The following is a 22,422-nucleotide window of genomic DNA, read 5'->3' as shown; positions in this document are numbered from 1 at the left end:
CTGAGATACCCCTCCTGTCCCGGCCCCCACTGCTTTTTTCCTTCCTCACCTCTGTCCGGAGAGAAATTCCAGCGGAAGGTATGGGTGACACATCCTCTTCTTTACCGGCGGCAGCCTGGCAACTCCTGCAGAAAGGCCAGCAGAACCCCACTCACACCGGGCCACCCACAAAGCTGTGGCCCCTCACTCCCTCCCACCAGCACAGCCCCGAGACTGCTGACGGGGCAGAGAATATGGAGTCAGGCACAGATTCAGGGGCTATTGCTGCCTGGAGCTCTGTTTATATTGACCTCAACGAGGCACACCTGGGGAGGGCGGGCCGGCAGGGTAAGGCTGCCCAGGTCAGCTAATCCACAACCCTCAGGGAATCACATTGTTGAAAATGGACCCCGCTAAGGCAGAAGAGAAGCCAAGGGAAAAAAGGACACAATGCCATTTGCAGCACCGTAGATGAGTCTAGAAGTAATCACGTGACTTGTAGTAAGTCAGAAAGTGAAAGACACATATCATATCGTATCACTTATAGGTGTTACCTAAAAATGGATACCAGGGCAGATATTTCCACGGAGAAGGGCAATCACAGATTCATTAAACAAACTTATGGTTCACCAATGGAAAGGTGTGAGGATTGGTTTCATTACGATATCGGGGTTAACAGACATATACAAACACAGGTGACATATATAATCACCAAAGACCTACAGAATACCAAGAGAGGACTACTCAACATTCTGTCATAACGTACATGGGAAAAGGATCCCAAGAAGAACAGTCATCTGTATATGTGTAAAAGAACCACATCTTCCTCACCTACAACAAGCCAAACATTGTAATCAAACTTGCTGTAATAAAAAATAAAAAAATTAAATTAAAAACACGAACAAGAAGTAGTGAGACAAACGTGAGGGGCTTTCTCCTGGCACATTCCATTCTAAACTCCAATCTAGAACACCACTTCCACTGAGGCTCTCTTGCCCTAGTAACCAGATTTGGTAAGGGTGAACTGCTGCCACCTTGTGGCCGTTTCACACAACAGCAGCTTTAATCCCAACGCTAATGGTCAGTTGATATTCAAAATCATTGCAGGCCTGTAAATGACACCTGCCCTGAAAGAAATCCTGGGGTCACATATCGACCAAAAATTTCAAAGGACGTCCATATTTCAAAACGACCGTTTCAAAAGGCATATTTTACGCACATTCGTGTTCTGCTTCTTTTCCTTTCTTTCCTTTTTTGTTAAAAAACACGGGAATGGAAAAAGGCATCCCTCAGAATGGGCGAAAATCGTTGCAGACGAATAAATGGACAGAGGTTTAATCTCCAATATATATAAACAGCTCATGCAGCTTAATATTAAGAAAACAAACAACCCAAAAAAAATGGGCAGAAGATCTAAAGAGACGTTTCTTCAAAGGAGACACAGAGATGGCCAAGACGCACATGAAAAGCTGCTCAACAGCACTAATTATTAGAGAAATGCAAATCAAAACTACAATGAGGTATCACCTCACACCTGTTAGAATCGGCATCATCAGAAAATCTACAAACAACCAATTCTGGGGAGGGTGTGGACAAAAGGAGCCCTCTTCCACTATTGGTGGGAATGTAAATTGATACAGTCCCTATGGAGAACAGTATGGAGTTTCCTTAAAAAAACTAGAAATAGAATTACCATCTGATCCAGCAATCCCACTTCTGGGCATATACCCAGAGAAAACCGTATTTCAAAAAGGCACATTCACCACAATGTTCGTTGCAGCACTATTTACAATAGCCAGGTAATGGAAGCAACCTAAATGCCCACAGACAGATGAATGGATAAAGATGTGGTACATATATAAAATGGAATATGACTCGGCCATAAAAAGGAATGAAACTGGGTCATCTGTAGAGACATCGATGGATCGAGAGACTGTCATACAGAATGAAGTAAGTCAGAAAGAGGAAAACAAATATTGTATATTAATGCATATATGTGGAGCCTAAAAATGGTACAGATGAACTGGTTTGCAGGGAAGAAATAGAGACACAGAGGTAGAGAACAAACGTATGGACACCAAGTGTGGGAAGCCATGGGGTGGTGGTGGTGGGATGAGTTGGGAGTTTGGGATTGACCTGTATACATGTATATGCATAAAATACATAACTAATAATAACGTGCTGTATAAAAAAATAAATAAAATTTCAAAATTTTAAAAAATAAAATTTAAAAATAAAACAGAAAAAAGTTCTTCCCGTCACACAGATGTATTTATAGGAATGAATTATTTCCATGCTTATATCTATAAATACATAAAAGAGGAATAACATCTAACTTGAAACATAAAAGAAAAAAAAAGTGAACCCACGAGTTATACAGAGGAAAACCCTATCACGGCACTTGCTCCAGTGGTAAACAATTCTGAAATTGGTCAGAGGTGGGGAACCATCTCCCATACAGCCAGCAACCCAACCCCCACGCAAGGAGCGTCCTCATTGCAAAGCTGGGGGACCGTGCCGAGGCATCTGTGAGTAAACGTGAGCTGAGCCCCAGGCCAGCTGCTGCTGAACTGTTCCCACCCTTTCCGGGTAAAACACCTGAATATGTACAAGGGCTTGAAAGCCTAGAGGAAGGACCGTGGAGCCACACCAGCGACAGCACGCAGGCCAACTTGGTGCCTGCAGGCCAGCCAGCGTGGTCCTGGACCCTGGCGCTCTTCCAGAAGCTTTCCATTGCCCTGCCTGAGATACCCCTCCTGTCCCGGCCCCCACTGCTTTTTTCCTTCCTCACCTCTGTCCGGAGAGAAATTCCAGCGGAAGGTATGGGTGACACATCCTCTTCTTTACAGGCGGCAGCCTGGCAACTCCTGCAGAAAGGCCAGCAGAACCCCACTCACACCGGGCCACCCACAAAGCTGTGGCCCCTCACTCCCTCCCACCAGCACAGCCCCGAGACTGCTGACGGGGCAGAGAATATGGAGTCAGGCACAGCTTCAGGGGCTATTGCTGCCTGGAGCTCTGTTTATATTGACCTCAACGAGGCACACCTGGGGAGGGCAGGCCGGCAGGGTAAGGCTGCCCAGGTCAGCTAATCCACAACCCTCAGGGAATCACATTGTTGAAAATGGACCCCGCTAAGGCAGAAGAGAAGCCAAGGGAAAAAAGGACACAATGCCATTTGCAGCACCGTAGATGAGTCTAGAAGTAATCACGTGACTTGTAGTAAGTCAGAAAGTGAAAGACACATATCATATCATATCACTTATAGGTGTTACCTAAAAATGGATACCAGGGCAGATATTTCCACGGAGAAGGGCAATCACAGATTCATTAAACAAACTTATGGTTCACCAATGGAAAGGTGTGAGGATTGGTTTCATTACGATATCGGGGTTAACAGACATATACAAACACAGGTGACATATATAATCACCAAAGACCTACAGAATACCAAGGGAGGACTACTCAACATTCTGTCATAACGTACATGGGAAAGGATCCCAAGAAGAACAGTCATCTGTATATGTGTAAAAGAACCACATCTTCCACACCTACAACAAGCCAAACATTGTAATCAAACTTGCTGTAATAAAAAATAAAAAAAATAAATTAAAAACACGAACAAGAAGTAGTGAGACAAACGTGAGGGGCTTTCTCCTGGCACATTCCATTCTAAACTCCAATCTAGAACACCACTTCCACTGAGGCTCTCTTGCCCTAGTAACCAGATTTGGTAAGGGTGAACTGCTGCCACCTTGTGGCCGTTTCACACAACAGCAGCTTTAATCCCAACGCTAATGGTCAGTTGATATTCAAAATCATTGCAGGCCTGTAAATGACACCTGCCCTGAAAACAAATCCTGGGGTCACATATCGACCAAAAAATTCAAAGGACGTCCATATTTCAAAACGACCGTTTCAAAAGGCATATTTTACGCACATTCGTGTTCTGCTTCTTTTCCTTTCTTTCCTTTTTTGTTAAAAACCACGGGAATGGAAAAAGGCATCCCTCAGAATGGGCGAAAATCGTTGCAGACGAATCAATGGACAGAGGTTTAATCTCCAATATATATAAACAGCTCATGCAGCTTAATATTAAGAAAACAAACAACCCAAAAAAATGGGCAGAAGATCTAAAGAGACGTTTCTTCAAAGGAGACACAGAGATGGCCAAGACGCACATGAAAAGCTGCTCAACAGCACTAATTATTAGAGAAATGCAAATCAAAACTACAATGAGGTATCACCTCACACCTGTTAGAATCGGCATCATCAGAAAATCTACAAACAACCAATTCTGGGGAGGGTGTGGACAAAAGGAGCCCTCTTCCACTATTGGTGGGAATGTAAATTGATACAGTCCCTATGGAGAACAGTATGGAGTTTCCTTAAAAAAACTAGAAATAGAATTACCATCTGATCCAGCAATCCCACTTCTGGGCATATACCCAGAGAAAACCGTATTTCAAAAAGGCACATTCACCACAATGTTCGTTGCAGCACTATTTACAATAGCCAGGTAATGGAAGCAACCTAAATGCCCACAGACAGATGAATGGATAAAGATGTGGTACATATATAAAATGGAATATGACTCGGCCATAAAAAGGAATGAAACTGGGTCATCTGTAGAGACATCGATGGATCGAGAGACTGTCATACAGAATGAAGTAAGTCAGAAAGAGGAAAACAAATACTGTATATTAATGCATATATGTGGAGCCTAAAAATGGTACAGATGAACTGGTTTGCAGGGAAGAAATAGAGACACAGAGGTAGAGAACAAACGTATGGACACCAAGTGTGGGAAGCCATGGGGTGGTGGTGGTGGGATGAGTTGGGAGTTTGGGATTGACCTGTATACATGTATATGCATAAAATACATAACTAATAATAACGTGCTGTATAAAAAAATAAATAAAATTTCAAAATTTTAAAAAATAAAATTTAAAAATAAAACAGAAAAAAGTTCTTCCCGTCACACAGATGTATTTATAGGAATGAATTATTTCCATGCTTATATCTATAAATACATAAAAGAGGAATAACATCTAACTTGAAACATAAAAGAAAAAAAAAGTGAACCCACGAGTTATACAGAGGAAAACCCTATCACGGCACTTGCTCCAGTGGTAAACAATTCTGAAATTGGTCAGAGGTGGGGAACCATCTCCCATACAGCCAGCAACCCAACCCCCACGCAAGGAGCGTCCTCATTGCAAAGCTGGGGGACCGTGCCGAGGCATCTGTGAGTAAACGTGAGCTGAGCCCCAGGCCAGCTGCTGCTGAACTGTTCCCACCCTTTCCAGGTAAAACACCTGAATATGTACAAGGGCTTGAAAGCCTAGAGGAAGGACCGTGGAGCCACACCAGCGACAGCACGCAGGCCAACTTGGTGCCTGCAGGCCAGCCAGCGTGGTCCTGGACCCTGGCGCTCTTCCAGAAGCTTTCCATTGCCCTGCCTGAGATACCCCTCCTGTCCCGGCCCCCACTGCTTTTTTCCTTCCTCACCTCTGTCCGGAGAGAAATTCCAGCGGAAGGTATGGGTGACACATCCTCTTCTTTACAGGCGGCAGCCTGGCAACTCCTGCAGAAAGGCCAGCAGAACCCCACTCACACCGGGCCACCCACAAAGCTGTGGCCCCTCACTCCCTCCCACCAGCACAGCCCCGAGACTGCTGACGGGGCAGAGAATATGGAGTCAGGCACAGCTTCAGGGGCTATTGCTGCCTGGAGCTCTGTTTATATTGACCTCAACGAGGCACACCTGGGGAGGGCAGGCCGGCAGGGTAAGGCTGCCCAGGTCAGCTAATCCACAACCCTCAGGGAATCACATTGTTGAAAATGGACCCCGCTAAGGCAGAAGAGAAGCCAAGGGAAAAAAGGACACAATGCCATTTGCAGCACCGTAGATGAGTCTAGAAGTAATCACGTGACTTGTAGTAAGTCAGAAAGTGAAAGACACATATCATATCATATCACTTATAGGTGTTACCTAAAAATGGATACCAGGGCAGATATTTCCACGGAGAAGGGCAATCACAGATTCATTAAACAAACTTATGGTTCACCAATGGAAAGGTGTGAGGATTGGTTTCATTACGATATCGGGGTTAACAGACATATACAAACACAGGTGACATATATAATCACCAAAGACCTACAGAATACCAAGGGAGGACTACTCAACATTCTGTCATAACGTACATGGGAAAGGATCCCAAGAAGAACAGTCATCTGTATATGTGTAAAAGAACCACATCTTCCACACCTACAACAAGCCAAACATTGTAATCAAACTTGCTGTAATAAAAAATAAAAAAAATAAATTAAAAACACGAACAAGAAGTAGTGAGACAAACGTGAGGGGCTTTCTCCTGGCACATTCCATTCTAAACTCCAATCTAGAACACCACTTCCACTGAGGCTCTCTTGCCCTAGTAACCAGATTTGGTAAGGGTGAACTGCTGCCACCTTGTGGCCGTTTCACACAACAGCAGCTTTAATCCCAACGCTAATGGCCAGTTGATATTCAAAATCATTGCAGGCCTGTAAATGACACCTGCCCTGAAAACAAATCCTGGGGTCACATATCGACCAAAAAATTCAAAGGACGTCCATATTTCAAAACGACCGTTTCAAAAGGCATATTTTACGCACATTCGTGTTCTGCTTCTTTTCCTTTCTTTCCTTTTTTGTTAAAAAACACGGGAATGGAAAAAGGCATCCCTCAGAATGGGCGAAAATCGTTGCAGACGAATCAATGGACAGAGGTTTAATCTCCAATATATATAAACAGCTCATGCAGCTTAATATTAAGAAAACAAACAACCCAAAAAAATGGGCAGAAGATCTAAAGAGACGTTTCTTCAAAGGAGACACAGAGATGGCCAAGACGCACATGAAAAGCTGCTCAACAGCACTAATTATTAGAGAAATGCAAATCAAAACTACAATGAGGTATCACCTCACACCTGTTAGAATCGGCATCATCAGAAAATCTACAAACAACCAATTCTGGGGAGGGTGTGGACAAAAGGAGCCCTCTTCCACTATTGGTGGGAATGTAAATTGATACAGTCCCTATGGAGAACAGTATGGAGTTTCCTTAAAAAAACTAGAAATAGAATTACCATCTGATCCAGCAATCCCACTTCTGGGCATATACCCAGAGAAAACCGTATTTCAAAAAGGCACATTCACCACAATGTTCGTTGCAGCACTATTTACAATAGCCAGGTAATGGAAGCAACCTAAATGCCCACAGACAGATGAATGGATAAAGATGTGGTACATATATAAAATGGAATATGACTCGGCCATAAAAAGGAATGAAACTGGGTCATCTGTAGAGACATCGATGGATCGAGAGACTGTCATACAGAATGAAGTAAGTCAGAAAGAGGAAAACAAATACTGTATATTAATGCATATATGTGGAGCCTAAAAATGGTACAGATGAACTGGTTTGCAGGGAAGAAATAGAGACACAGAGGTAGAGAACAAACGTATGGACACCAAGTGTGGGAAGCCATGGGGTGGTGGTGGTGGGATGAGTTGGGAGTTTGGGATTGACCTGTATACATGTATATGCATAAAATACATAACTAATAATAACGTGCTGTATAAAAAAATAAATAAAATTTCAAAATTTTAAAAAATAAAATTTAAAAATAAAACAGAAAAAAGTTCTTCCCGTCACACAGATGTATTTATAGGAATGAATTATTTCCATGCTTATATCTATAAATACATAAAAGAGGAATAACATCTAACTTGAAACATAAAAGAAAAAAAAAGTGAACCCACGAGTTATACAGAGGAAAACCCTATCACGGCACTTGCTCCAGTGGTAAACAATTCTGAAATTGGTCAGAGGTGGGGAACCATCTCCCATACAGCCAGCAACCCAACCCCCACGCAAGGAGCGTCCTCATTGCAAAGCTGGGGGACCGTGCCGAGGCATCTGTGAGTAAACGTGAGCTGAGCCCCAGGCCAGCTGCTGCTGAACTGTTCCCACCCTTTCCAGGTAAAACACCTGAATATGTACAAGGGCTTGAAAGCCTAGAGGAAGGACCGTGGAGCCACACCAGCGACAGCAGGCAGGCCAACTTGGTGCCTGCAGGCCAGCCAGCGTGGTCCTGGACCCTGGCGCTCTTCCAGAAGCTTTCCATTGCCCTGCCTGAGATACCCCTCCTGTCCCGGCCCCCACTGCTTTTTTCCTTCCTCACCTCTGTCCGGAGAGAAATTCCAGCGGAAGGTATGGGTGACACATCCTCTTCTTTACAGGCGGCAGCCTGGCAACTCCTGCAGAAAGGCCAGCAGAACCCCACTCACACCGGGCCACCCACAAAGCTGTGGCCCCTCACTCCCTCCCACCAGCACAGCCCCGAGACTGCTGACGGGGCAGAGAATATGGAGTCAGGCACAGCTTCAGGGGCTATTGCTGCCTGGAGCTCTGTTTATATTGACCTCAACGAGGCACACCTGGGGAGGGCGGGCCGGCACGGTAAGGCTGCCCAGGTCAGCTAATCCACAACCCTCAGGGAATCACATTGTTGAAAATGGACCCCGCTAAGGCAGAAGAGAAGCCAAGGGAAAAAAGGACACAATGCCATTTGCAGCACCGTAGATGAGTCTAGAAGTAATCACGTGACTTGTAGTAAGTCAGAAAGTGAAAGACACATATCATATCATATCACTTATAGGTGTTACCTAAAAATGGATACCAGGGCAGATATTTCCACGGAGAAGGGCAATCACAGATTCATTAAACAAACTTATGGTTCACCAATGGAAAGGTGTGAGGATTGGTTTCATTACGATCTCGGGGTTAACAGACATATACAAACACAGGTGACATATATAATCACCAAAGACCTACAGAATACCAAGAGAGGACTACTCAACATTCTGTCATAACGTACATGGGAAAAGGATCCCAAGAAGAACAGTCATCTGTATATGTGTAAAAGAACCACATCTTCCACACCTACAACAAGCCAAACATTGTAATCAAACTTGCTGTAATAAAAAATAAAAACTTAAATTAAAAACACGAACAAGAAGTAGTGAGACAAACGTGAGGGGCTTTCTCCTGGTACATTCCATTCTAAACTCCAATCTAGAACACCACTTCCACTGAGGCTCTCTTGCCCTAGTAACCAGATTTGGTAAGGGTGAACTGCTGCCACCTTGTGGCCGTTTCACACAACAGCAGCTTTAATCCCAACGCTAATGGTCAGTTGATATTCAAAATCATTGCAGGCCTGTAAATGACACCTGCCCTGAAAACAAATCCTGGGGTCACATATCGACCAAAAATTTCAAAGGACGTCCATATTTCAAAACCACCGTTTCAAAAGGCATATTTTACGCACATTAGTGTTCTGCTTCTTTTCCTTTCTTTCCTTTTTTGTTAAAAAACACGGGAATGGAAAAAGGCATCCCTCAGAATGGGCGAAAATCGTTGCAGACGAATCAATGGACAGAGGTTTAAACTCCAATATATATAAACAGCTCATGCAGCTTAATATTAAAAAAAACAAACAACCCAAAAAAATGGGCAGAAGATCTAAAGAGACGTTTCTTCAAAGGAGACACAGAGATGGCCAAGACGCACATGAAAAGCTGCTCAACAGCACTAATTATTAGAGAAATGCAAATCAAAACTACAATGAGGTATCACCTCACACCTGTTAGAATCGGCATCATCAGAAAATCTACAAACAACCAATTCTGGGGAGGGTGTGGACAAAAGGAGCCCTCTTCCACTATTGGTGGGAATGTAAATTGATACAGTCCCTATGGAGAACAGTATGGAGTTTCCTTAAAAAAACTAGAAATAGAATTACCATCTGATCCAGCAATCCCACTTCTGGGCATATACCCAGAGAAAACCGTATTTCAAAAAGGCACATTCACCACAATGTTCGTTGCAGCACTATTTACAATAGCCAGGTAATGGAAGCAACCTAAATGCCCACAGACAGATGAATGGATAAAGATGTGGTACATATATAAAATGGAATATGACTTGGCCATAAAAAGGAATGAAACTGGGTCATTTGTAGAGACATCGATGGATCGAGAGACTGTCATACAGAATGAAGTAAGTCAGAAAGAGGAAAACAAATATTGTATATTAATGCATATATGTGGAGCCTAAAAATTGTACAGATGAACTGGTTTGCAGGGAAGAAATAGAGACACAGATGTAGAGAACAAACGTATGGACACCAAGTGTGGGAAGCCATGGGGTGGTGGTGGTGGGATGAGTTGGGAGTTTGGGATTGACCTGTATACATGTATATGCATAAAATACATAACTAATAATAACGTGCTGTATAAAAAAATAAATAAAATTTCAAAATTTTAAAAAATAAAATTTAAAAATAAAACAGAAAAAAGTTCTTCCCGTCACACAGATGTATTTATAGGAATGAATTATTTCCATGCTTATATCTATAAATACATAAAAGAGGAATAACATCTAACTTGAAACATAAAAGAAAAAAAAAGTGAACCCACGAGTTATACAGAGGAAAACCCTATCACGGCACTTGCTCCAGTGGTAAACAATTCTGAAATTGGTCAGAGGTGGGGAACCATCTCCCATACAGCCAGCAACCCACCCCCCACGCAAGGAGCGTCCTCATTGCAAAGCTGGGGGACCGTGCCGAGGCATCTGTGAGTAAACGTGAGCTGAGCCCCAGGCCAGCTGCTGCTGAACTGTTCCCACCCTTTCCAGGTAAAACACCTGAATATGTACAAGGGCTTGAAAGCCTAGAGGAAGGACCGTGGAGCCACACCAGCGACAGCACGCAGGCCAACTTGGTGCCTGCAGGCCAGCCAGCGTGGTCCTGGACCCTGGCGCTCTTCCAGAAGCTTTCCATTGCCCTGCCTGAGATACCCCTCCTGTCCCGGCCCCCACTGCTTTTTTCCTTCCTCACCTCTGTCCGGAGAGATATTCCAGCGGAAGGTATGGGTGACACATCCTCTTCTTTACAGGCGGCAGCCTGGCAACTCCTGCAGAAAGGCCAGCAGAACCCCACTCACACCGGGCCACCCACAAAGCTGTGGCCCCTCACTCCCTCCCACCAGCACAGCCCCGAGACTGCTGACGGGGCAGAGAATATGGAGTCAGGCACAGCTTCAGGGGCTATTGCTGCCTGGAGCTCTGTTTATATTGACCTCAACGAGGCACACCTGGGGAGGGCGGGCCGGCACGGTAAGGCTGCCCAGGTCAGCTAATCCACAACCCTCAGGGAATCACATTGTTGAAAATGGACCCCGCTAAGGCAGAAGAGAAGCCAAGGGAAAAAAGGACACAATGCCATTTGCAGCACCGTAGATGAGTCTAGAAGTAATCACGTGACTTGTAGTAAGTCAGAAAGTGAAAGACACATATCATATCATATCACTTATAGGTGTTACCTAAAAATGGATACCAGGGCAGATATTTCCACGGAGAAGGGCAATCACAGATTCATTAAACAAACTTATGGTTCACCAATGGAAAGGTGTGAGGATTGGTTTCATTACGATCTCGGGGTTAACAGACATATACAAACACAGGTGACATATATAATCACCAAAGACCTACAGAATACCAAGAGAGGACTACTCAACATTCTGTCATAACGTACATGGGAAAAGGATCCCAAGAAGAACAGTCATCTGTATATGTGTAAAAGAACCACATCTTCCACACCTACAACAAGCCAAACATTGTAATCAAACTTGCTGTAATAAAAAATAAAAACTTAAATTAAAAACACGAACAAGAAGTAGTGAGACAAACGTGAGGGGCTTTCTCCTGGTACATTCCATTCTAAACTCCAATCTAGAACACCACTTCCACTGAGGCTCTCTTGCCCTAGTAACCAGATTTGGTAAGGGTGAACTGCTGCCACCTTGTGGCCGTTTCACACAACAGCAGCTTTAATCCCAATGCTAATGGTCAGTTGATATTCAAAATCATTGCAGGCCTGTAAATGACACCTGCCCTGAAAACAAATCCTGGGGTCACATATCGACCAAAAATTTCAAAGGACGTCCATATTTCAAAACCACCGTTTCAAAAGGCATATTTTACGCACATTAGTGTTCTGCTTCTTTTCCTTTCTTTCCTTTTTTGTTAAAAAACACGGGAATGGAAAAAGGCATCCCTCAGAATGGGCGAAAATCGTTGCAGACGAATCAATGGACAGAGGTTTAAACTCCAATATATATAAACAGCTCATGCAGCTTAATATTAAAAAAAACAAACAACCCAAAAAAATGGGCAGAAGATCTAAAGAGACGTTTCTTCAAAGGAGACACAGAGATGGCCAAGACGCACATGAAAAGCTGCTCAACAGCACTAATTATTAGAGAAATGCAAATCAAAACTACAATGAGGTATCACCTCACACCTGTTAGAATCGGCATCATCAGAAAATCTACAAACAACCAATTCTGGGGAGGGTGTGGACAAAAGGAGCCCTCTTCCACTATTGGTGGGAATGTAAATTGATACAGTCCCTATGGAGAACAGTATGGAGTTTCCTTAAAAAAACTAGAAATAGAATTACCATCTGATCCAGCAATCCCACTTCTGGGCATATACCCAGAGAAAACCGTATTTCAAAAAGGCACATTCACCACAATGTTCGTTGCAGCACTATTTACAATAGCCAGGTAATGGAAGCAACCTAAATGCCCACAGACAGATGAATGGATAAAGATGTGGTACATATATAAAATGGAATATGACTCGGCCATAAAAAGGAATGAAACTGGGTCATCTGTAGAGACATCGATGGATCGAGAGACTGTCATACAGAATGAAGTAAGTCAGAAAGAGGAAAACAAATACTGTATATTAATGCATATATGTGGAGCCTAAAAATGGTACAGATGAACTGGTTTGCAGGGAAGAAATAGAGACACAGAGGTAGAGAACAAACGTATGGACACCAAGTGTGGGAAGCCATGGGGTGGTGGTGGTGGGATGAGTTGGGAGTTTGGGATTGACCTGTATACATGTATATGCATAAAATACATAACTAATAATAACGTGCTGTATAAAAAAATAAATAAAATTTCAAAATTTTAAAAAATAAAATTTAAAAATAAAACAGAAAAAAGTTCTTCCCGTCACACAGATGTATTTATAGGAATGAATTATTTCCATGCTTATATCTATAAATACATAAAAGAGGAATAACATCTAACTTGAAACATAAAAGAAAAAAAAAGTGAACCCACGAGTTATACAGAGGAAAACCCTATCACGGCACTTGCTCCAGTGGTAAACAATTCTGAAATTGGTCAGAGGTGGGGAACCATCTCCCATACAGCCAGCAACCCACCCCCCACGCAAGGAGCGTCCTCATTGCAAAGCTGGGGGACCGTGCCGAGGCATCTGTGAGTAAACGTGAGCTGAGCCCCAGGCCAGCTGCTGCTGAACTGTTCCCACCCTTTCCAGGTAAAACACCTGAATATGTACAAGGGCTTGAAAGCCTAGAGGAAGGACCGTGGAGCCACACCAGCGACAGCACGCAGGCCAACTTGGTGCCTGCAGGCCAGCCAGCGTGGTCCTGGACCCTGGCGCTCTTCCAGAAGCTTTCCATTGCCCTGCCTGAGATACCCCTCCTGTCCCGGCCCCCACTGCTTTTTTCCTTCCTCACCTCTGTCCGGAGAGAAATTCCAGCGGAAGGTATGGGTGACACATCCTCTTCTTTACAGGCGGCAGCCTGGCAACTCCTGCAGAAAGGCCAGCAGAACCCCACTCACACCGGGCCACCCACAAAGCTGTGGCCCCTCACTCCCTCCCACCAGCACAGCCCCGAGACTGCTGACGGGGCAGAGAATATGGAGTCAGGCACAGCTTCAGGGGCTATTGCTGCCTGGAGCTCTGTTTATATTGACCTCAACGAGGTACACCTGGGGAGGGCGGGCCGGCAGGGTAAGGCTGCCCAGGTCAGCTAATCCACAACCCTCAGGGAATCACATTGTTGAAAATGGACCCCGCTAAGGCAGAAGAGAAGCCAAGGGAAAAAAGGACACAATGCCATTTGCAGCACCGTAGATGAGTCTAGAAGTAATCACGTGACTTGTAGTAAGTCAGAAAGTGAAAGACACATATCATATCATATCACTTATAGGTGTTACCTAAAAATGGATACCAGGGCAGATATTTCCACGGAGAAGGGCAATCACAGATTCATTAAACAAACTTATGGTTCACCAATGGAAAGGTGTGAGGATTGGTTTCATTACGATATCGGGGTTAACAGACATATACAAACACAGGTGACATATATAATCACCAAAGACCTACAGAATACCAAGAGAGGACTACTCAACATTCTGTCATAACGTACATGGGAAAAGGATCCCAAGAAGAACAGTCATCTGTATATGTGTAAAAGAACCACATCTTCCACACCTACAACAAGCCAAACATTGTAATCAAACTTGCTGTAATAAAAAATAAAAAAATTAAATTAAAAACACGAACAAGAAGTAGTGAGACAAACGTGAGGGGCTTTCTCCTGGCACATTCCATTCTAAACTCCAATCTAGAACACCACTTCCACTGAGGCTCTCTTGCCCTAGTAACCAGATTTGGTAAGGGTGAACTGCTGCCACCTTGTGGCCGTTTCACACAACAGCAGCTTTAATCCCAACGCTAATGGTCAGTTGATATTCAAAATCATTGCAGGCCTGTAAATGACACCTGCCCTGAAAACAAATCCTGGGGTCACATATCGACCAAAAATTTCAAAGGACGTCCATATTTCAAAACCACCCTTTCAAAAGGCATATTTTACGCACATTAGTGTTCTGCTTCTTTTCCTTTCTTTCCTTTTTTGTTAAAAAACACGGGAATGGAAAAAGGCATCCCTCAGAATGGGCGAAAATCGTTGCAGACGAATCAATGGACAGAGGTTTAATCTCCAATATATATAAACAGCTCATGCAGCTTAATATTAAGAAAACAAACAACCCAAAAAAAATGGGCAGAAGATCTAAAGAGACGTTTCTTCAAAGGAGACACAGAGATGGCCAAGACGCACATGAAAAGCTGCTCAACAGCACTAATTATTAGAGAAATGCAAATCAAAACTACAATGAGGTATCACCTCACACCTGTTAGAATCGGCATCATCAGAAAATCTACAAACAACCAATTCTGGGGAGGGTGTGGACAAAAGGAGCCCTCTTCCACTATTGGTGGGAATGTAAATTGATACAGTCCCTATGGAGAACAGTATGGAGTTTCCTTAAAAAAACTAGAAATAGAATTACCATCTGATCCAGCAATCCCACTTCTGGGCATATACCCAGAGAAAACCGTATTTCAAAAAGGCACATTCACCACAATGTTCGTTGCAGCACTATTTACAATAGCCAGGTAATGGAAGCAACCTAAATGCCCACAGACAGATGAATGGATAAAGATGTGGTACATATATAAAATGGAATATGACTCGGCCATAAAAAGGAATGAAACTGGGTCATCTGTAGAGAGATCGATGGATCGAGAGACTGTCATACAGAATGAAGTAAGTCAGAAAGAGGAAAACAAATACTGTATATTAATGCATATATGTGGAGCCTAAAAATGGTACAGATGAACTGGTTTGCAGGGAAGAAATAGAGACACAGAGGTAGAGAACAAACGTATGGACACCAAGTGTGGGAAGCCATGGGGTGGTGGTGGTGGGATGAGTTGGGAGTTTGGGATTGACCTGTATACATGTATATGCATAAAATACATAACTAATAATAACGTGCTGTATAAAAAAATAAATAAAATTTCAAAATTTTAAAAAATAATATTTAAAAATAAAACAGAAAAAAGTTCTTCCCGTCACACAGATGTATTTATAGGAATGAATTATTTCCATGCTTATATCTATAAATACATAAAAGAGGAATAACATCTAACTTGAAACATAAAAGAAAAAAAAAAGTGAACCCACGAGTTATACAGAGGAAAACCCTATCACGGCACTTGCTCCAGTGGTAAACAATTCTGAAATTGGTCAGAGGTGGGGAACCATCTCCCATACAGCCAGCAACCCACCCCCCACGCAAGGAGCGTCCTCATTGCAAAGCTGGGGGACCGTGCCGAGGCATCTGTGAGTAAACGTGAGCTGAGCCCCAGGCCAGCTGCTGCTGAACTGTTCCCACCCTTTCCAGGTAAAACACCTGAATATGTACAAGGGCTTGAAAGCCTAGAGGAAGGACCGTGGAGCCACACCAGCGACAGCACGCAGGCCAACTTGGTGCCTGCAGGCCAGCCAGCGTGGTCCTGGACCCTGGCGCTCTTCCAGAAGCTTTCCATTGCCCTGCCTGAGATACCCCTCCTGTCCCGGCCCCCACTGCTTTTTTCCTTCCTCACCTCTGTCCGGAGAGAAATTCCAGCGGAAGGTATGGGTGACACATCCTCTTCTTTACAGGCGGCAGCCTGGCAACTCCTGCAGAAAGGCCAGCAGAACCCCACTCACACCGGGCCACCCACAAAGCTGTGGCCCCTCACTCCCTCCCACCAGCACAGCCCCGAGACTGCTGACGGGGCAGAGAATATGGAGTCAGGCACAGCTTCAGGGGCTATTGCTGCCTGGAGCTCTGTTTATATTGACCTCAACGAGGCACACCTGGGGAGGGCGGGCCGGCACGGTAAGGCTGCCCAGGTCAGCTAATCCACAACCCTCAGGGAATCACATTGTTGAAAATGGACCCCGCTAAGGCAGAAGAGAAGCCAAGGGAAAAAAGGACACAATGCCATTTGCAGCACCGTAGATGAGTCTAGAAGTAATCACGTGACTTGTAGTAAGTCAGAAAGTGAAAGACACATATCATATCATATCACTTATAGGTGTTACCTAAAAATGGATACCAGGGCAGATATTTCCACGGAGAAGGGCAATCACAGATTCATTAAACAAACTTATGGTTCACCAATGGAAAGGTGTGAGGATTGGTTTCATTACGATATCGGGGTTAACAGACATATACAAACACAGGTGACATATATAATCACCAAAGACCTACAGAATACCAAGAGAGGACTACTCAACATTCTGTCATAACGTACATGGGAAAAGGATCCCAAGAAGAACAGTCATCTGTATATGTGTAAAAGAACCACATCTTCCACACCTACAACAAGCCAAACATTGTAATCAAACTTGCTGTAATAAAAAATAAAAACTTAAATTAAAAACACGAACAAGAAGTAGTGAGACAAACGTGAGGGGCTTTCTCCTGGTACATTCCATTCTAAACTCCAATCTAGAACACCACTTCCACTGAGGCTCTCTTGCCCTAGTAACCAGATTTGGTAAGGGTGAACTGCTGCCACCTTGTGGCCGTTTCACACAACAGCAGCTTTAATCCCAACGCTAATGGTCAGTTGATATTCAAAATCATTGCAGGCCTGTAAATGACACCTGCCCTGAAAACAAATCCTGGGGTCACATATCGACCAAAAATTTCAAAGGACGTCCATATTTCAAAACCACCGTTTCAAAAGGCATATTTTACGCACATTAGTGTTCTGCTTCTTTTCCTTTCTTTCCTTTTTTGTTAAAAAACACGGGAATGGAAAAAGGCATCCCTCAGAATGGGCGAAAATCGTTGCAGACGAATCAATGGACAGAGGTTTAAACTCCAATATATATAAACAGCTCATGCAGCTTAATATTAAAAAAAACAAACAACCCAAAAAAATGGGCAGAAGATCTAAAGAGACGTTTCTTCAAAGGAGACACAGAGATGGCCAAGACGCACATGAAAAGCTGCTCAACAGCACTAATTATTAGAGAAATGCAAATCAAAACTACAATGAGGTATCACCTCACACCTGTTAGAATCGGCATCATCAGAAAATCTACAAACAACCAATTCTGGGGAGGGTGTGGACAAAAGGAGCCCTCTTCCACTATTGGTGGGAATGTAAATTGATACAGTCCCTATGGAGAACAGTATGGAGTTTCCTTAAAAAAACTAGAAATAGAATTACCATCTGATCCAGCAATCCCACTTCTGGGCATATACCCAGAGAAAACCGTATTTCAAAAAGGCACATTCACCACAATGTTCGTTGCAGCACTATTTACAATAGCCAGGTAATGGAAGCAACCTAAATGCCCACAGACAGATGAATGGATAAAGATGTGGTACATATATAAAATGGAATATGACTCGGCCATAAAAAGGAATGAAACTGGGTCATCTGTAGAGACATCGATGGATCGAGAGACTGTCATACAGAATGAAGTAAGTCAGAAAGAGGAAAACAAATACTGTATATTAATGCATATATGTGGAGCCTAAAAATGGTACAGATGAACTGGTTTGCAGGGAAGAAATAGAGACACAGAGGTAGAGAACAAACGTATGGACACCAAGTGTGGGAAGCCATGGGGTGGTGGTGGTGGGATGAGTTGGGAGTTTGGGATTGACCTGTATACATGTATATGCATAAAATACATAACTAATAATAACGTGCTGTATAAAAAAATAAATAAAATTTCAAAATTTTAAAAAATAAAATTTAAAAATAAAACAGAAAAAAGTTCTTCCCGTCACACAGATGTATTTATAGGAATGAATTATTTCCATGCTTATATCTATAAATACATAAAAGAGGAATAACATCTAACTTGAAACATAAAAGAAAAAAAAAGTGAACCCACGAGTTATACAGAGGAAAACCCTATCACGGCACTTGCTCCAGTGGTAAACAATTCTGAAATTGGTCAGAGGTGGGGAACCATCTCCCATACAGCCAGCAACCCACCCCCCACGCAAGGAGCGTCCTCATTGCAAAGCTGGGGGACCGTGCCGAGGCATCTGTGAGTAAACGTGAGCTGAGCCCCAGGCCAGCTGCTGCTGAACTGTTCCCACCCTTTCCAGGTAAAACACCTGAATATGTACAAGGGCTTGAAAGCCTAGAGGAAGGACCGTGGAGCCACACCAGCGACAGCACGCAGGCCAACTTGGTGCCTGCAGGCCAGCCAGCGTGGTCCTGGACCCTGGCGCTCTTCCAGAAGCTTTCCATTGCCCTGCCTGAGATACCCCTCCTGTCCCGGCCCCCACTGCTTTTTTCCTTCCTCACCTCTGTCCGGAGAGAAATTCCAGCGGAAGGTATGGGTGACACATCCTCTTCTTTACAGGCGGCAGCCTGGCAACTCCTGCAGAAAGGCCAGCAGAACCCCACTCACACCGGGCCACCCACAAAGCTGTGGCCCCTCACTCCCTCCCACCAGCACAGCCCCGAGACTGCTGACGGGGCAGAGAATATGGAGTCAGGCACAGCTTCAGGGGCTATTGCTGCCTGGAGCTCTGTTTATATTGACCTCAACGAGGCACACCTGGGGAGGGCGGGCCGGCACGGTAAGGCTGCCCAGGTCAGCTAATCCACAACCCTCAGGGAATCACATTGTTGAAAATGGACCCCGCTAAGGCAGAAGAGAAGCCAAGGGAAAAAAGGACACAATGCCATTTGCAGCACCGTAGATGAGTCTAGAAGTAATCACGTGACTTGTAGTAAGTCAGAAAGTGAAAGACACATATCATATCATATCACTTATAGGTGTTACCTAAAAATGGATACCAGGGCAGATATTTCCACGGAGAAGGGCAATCACAGATTCATTAAACAAACTTATGGTTCACCAATGGAAAGGTGTGAGGATTGGTTTCATTACGATATCGGGGTTAACAGACATATACAAACACAGGTGACATATATAATCACCAAAGACCTACAGAATACCAAGAGAGGACTACTCAACATTCTGTCATAACGTACATGGGAAAAGGATCCCAAGAAGAACAGTCATCTGTATATGTGTAAAAGAACCACATCTTCCACACCTACAACAAGCCAAACATTGTAATCAAACTTGCTGTAATAAAAAATAAAAACTTAAATTAAATACACGAACAAGAAGTAGTGAGACAAACGTGAGGGGCTTTCTCCTGGCACATTCCATTCTAAACTCCAATCTAGAACACCACTTCCACTGAGGCTCTCTTGCCCTAGTAACCAGATTTGGTAAGGGTGAACTGCTGCCACCTTGTGGCCGTTTCACACAACAGCAGCTTTAATCCCAACGCTAATGGTCAGTTGATATTCAAAATCATTGCAGGCCTGTAAATGACACCTGCCCTGAAAACAAATCCTGGGGTCACATATCGACCAAAAATTTCAAAGGACGTCCATATTTCAAAACCACCGTTTCAAAAGGCATATTTTACGCACATTAGTGTTCTGCTTCTTTTCCTTTCTTTCCTTTTTTGTTAAAAAACACGGGAATGGAAAAAGGCATCCCTCAGAATGGGCGAAAATCGTTGCAGACGAATCAATGGACAGAGGTTTAATCTCCAATATATATAAACAGCTCATGCAGCTTAATATTAAGAAAACAAACAACCCAAAAAAAATGGGCAGAAGATCTAAAGAGACGTTTCTTCAAAGGAGACACAGAGATGGCCAAGACGCACATGAAAAGCTGCTCAACAGCACTAATTATTAGAGAAATGCAAATCAAAACTACAATGAGGTATCACCTCACACCTGTTAGAATCGGCATCATCAGAAAATCTACAAACAACCAATTCTGGGGAGGGTGTGGACAAAAGGAGCCCTCTTCCACTATTGGTGGGAATGTAAATTGATACAGTCCCTATGGAGAACAGTATGGAGTTTCCTTAAAAAAACTAGAAATAGAATTACCATCTGATCCAGCAATCCCACTTCTGGGCATATACCCAGAGAAAACCGTATTTCAAAAAGGCACATTCACCACAATGTTCGTTGCAGCACTATTTACAATAGCCAGGTAATGGAAGCAACCTAAATGCCCACAGACAGATGAATGGATAAAGATGTGGTACATATAAAAAATGGAATATGACTCGGCCATAAAAAGGAATGAAACTGGGTCATTTGTAGAGACATCGATGGATCGAGAGACTGTCATACAGAATGAAGTAAGTCAGAAAGAGGAAAACAAATATTGTATATTAATGCATATATGTGGAGCCTAAAAATGGTACAGATGAACTGGTTTGCAGGGAAGAAATAGAGACACAGAGGTAGAGAACAAACGTATGGACACCAAGTGTGGGAAGCCATGGGGTGGTGGTGGTGGGATGAGTTGGGAGTTTGGGATTGACCTGTATACATGTATATGCATAAAATACATAACTAATAATAACGTGCTGTATAAAAAAATAAATAAAATTTCAAAATTTTAAAAAATAAAATTTAAAAATAAAACAGAAAAAAGTTCTTCCCGTCACACAGATGTATTTATAGGAATGAATTATTTCCATGCTTATATCTATAAATACATAAAAGAGGAATAACATCTAACTTGAAACATAAAAGAAAAAAAAAGTGAACCCACGAGTTATACAGAGGAAAACCCTATCACGGCACTTGCTCCAGTGGTAAACAATTCTGAAATTGGTCAGAGGTGGGGAACCATCTCCCATACAGCCAGCAACCCACCCCCCACGCAAGGAGCGTCCTCATTGCAAAGCTGGGGGACCGTGCCGAGGCATCTGTGAGTAAACGTGAGCTGAGCCCCAGGCCAGCTGCTGCTGAACTGTTCCCACCCTTTCCAGGTAAAACACCTGAATATGTACAAGGGCTTGAAAGCCTAGAGGAAGGACCGTGGAGCCACACCAGCGACAGCACGCAGGCCAACTTGGTGCCTGCAGGCCAGCCAGCGTGGTCCTGGACCCTGGCGCTCTTCCAGAAGCTTTCCATTGCCCTGCCTGAGATACCCCTCCTGTCCCGGCCCCCACTGCTTTTTTCCTTCCTCACCTCTGTCCGGAGAGAAATTCCAGCGGAAGGTATGGGTGACACATCCTCTTCTTTACAGGCGGCAGCCTGGCAACTCCTGCAGAAAGGCCAGCAGAACCCCACTCACACCGGGCCACCCACAAAGCTGTGGCCCCACACTCCCTCCCACCAGCACAGCCCCGAGACTGCTGACGGGGCAGAGAATATGGAGTCAGGCACAGCTTCAGGGGCTATTGCTGCCTGGAGCTCTGTTTATATTGACCTCAACGAGGCACACCTGGGGAGGGCGGGCCGGCAGGGTAAGGCTGCCCAGGTCAGCTAATCCACAACCCTCAGGGAATCACATTGTTGAAAATGGACCCCGCTAAGGCAGAAGAGAAGCCAAGGGAAAAAAGGACACAATGCCATTTGCAGCACCGTAGATGAGTCTAGAAGTAATCACGTGACTTGTAGTAAGTCAGAAAGTGAAAGACACATATCATATCATATCACTTATAGGTGTTACCTAAAAATGGATACCAGGGCAGATATTTCCACGGAGAAGGGCAATCACAGATTCATTAAACAAACTTATGGTTCACCAATGGAAAGGTGTGAGGATTGGTTTCATTACGATATCGGGGTTA

The sequence above is a fragment of the Mesoplodon mirus genome, assembly GCF_964341445.2.
Source record: "Mesoplodon mirus genome assembly, chromosome: 11".
Taxonomy (NCBI): domain Eukaryota; kingdom Metazoa; phylum Chordata; class Mammalia; order Artiodactyla; family Ziphiidae; genus Mesoplodon; species Mesoplodon mirus.
The sequence above is the reverse complement of the archived record's forward strand: the minus strand, read 5'-3'. Positions refer to the sequence as shown.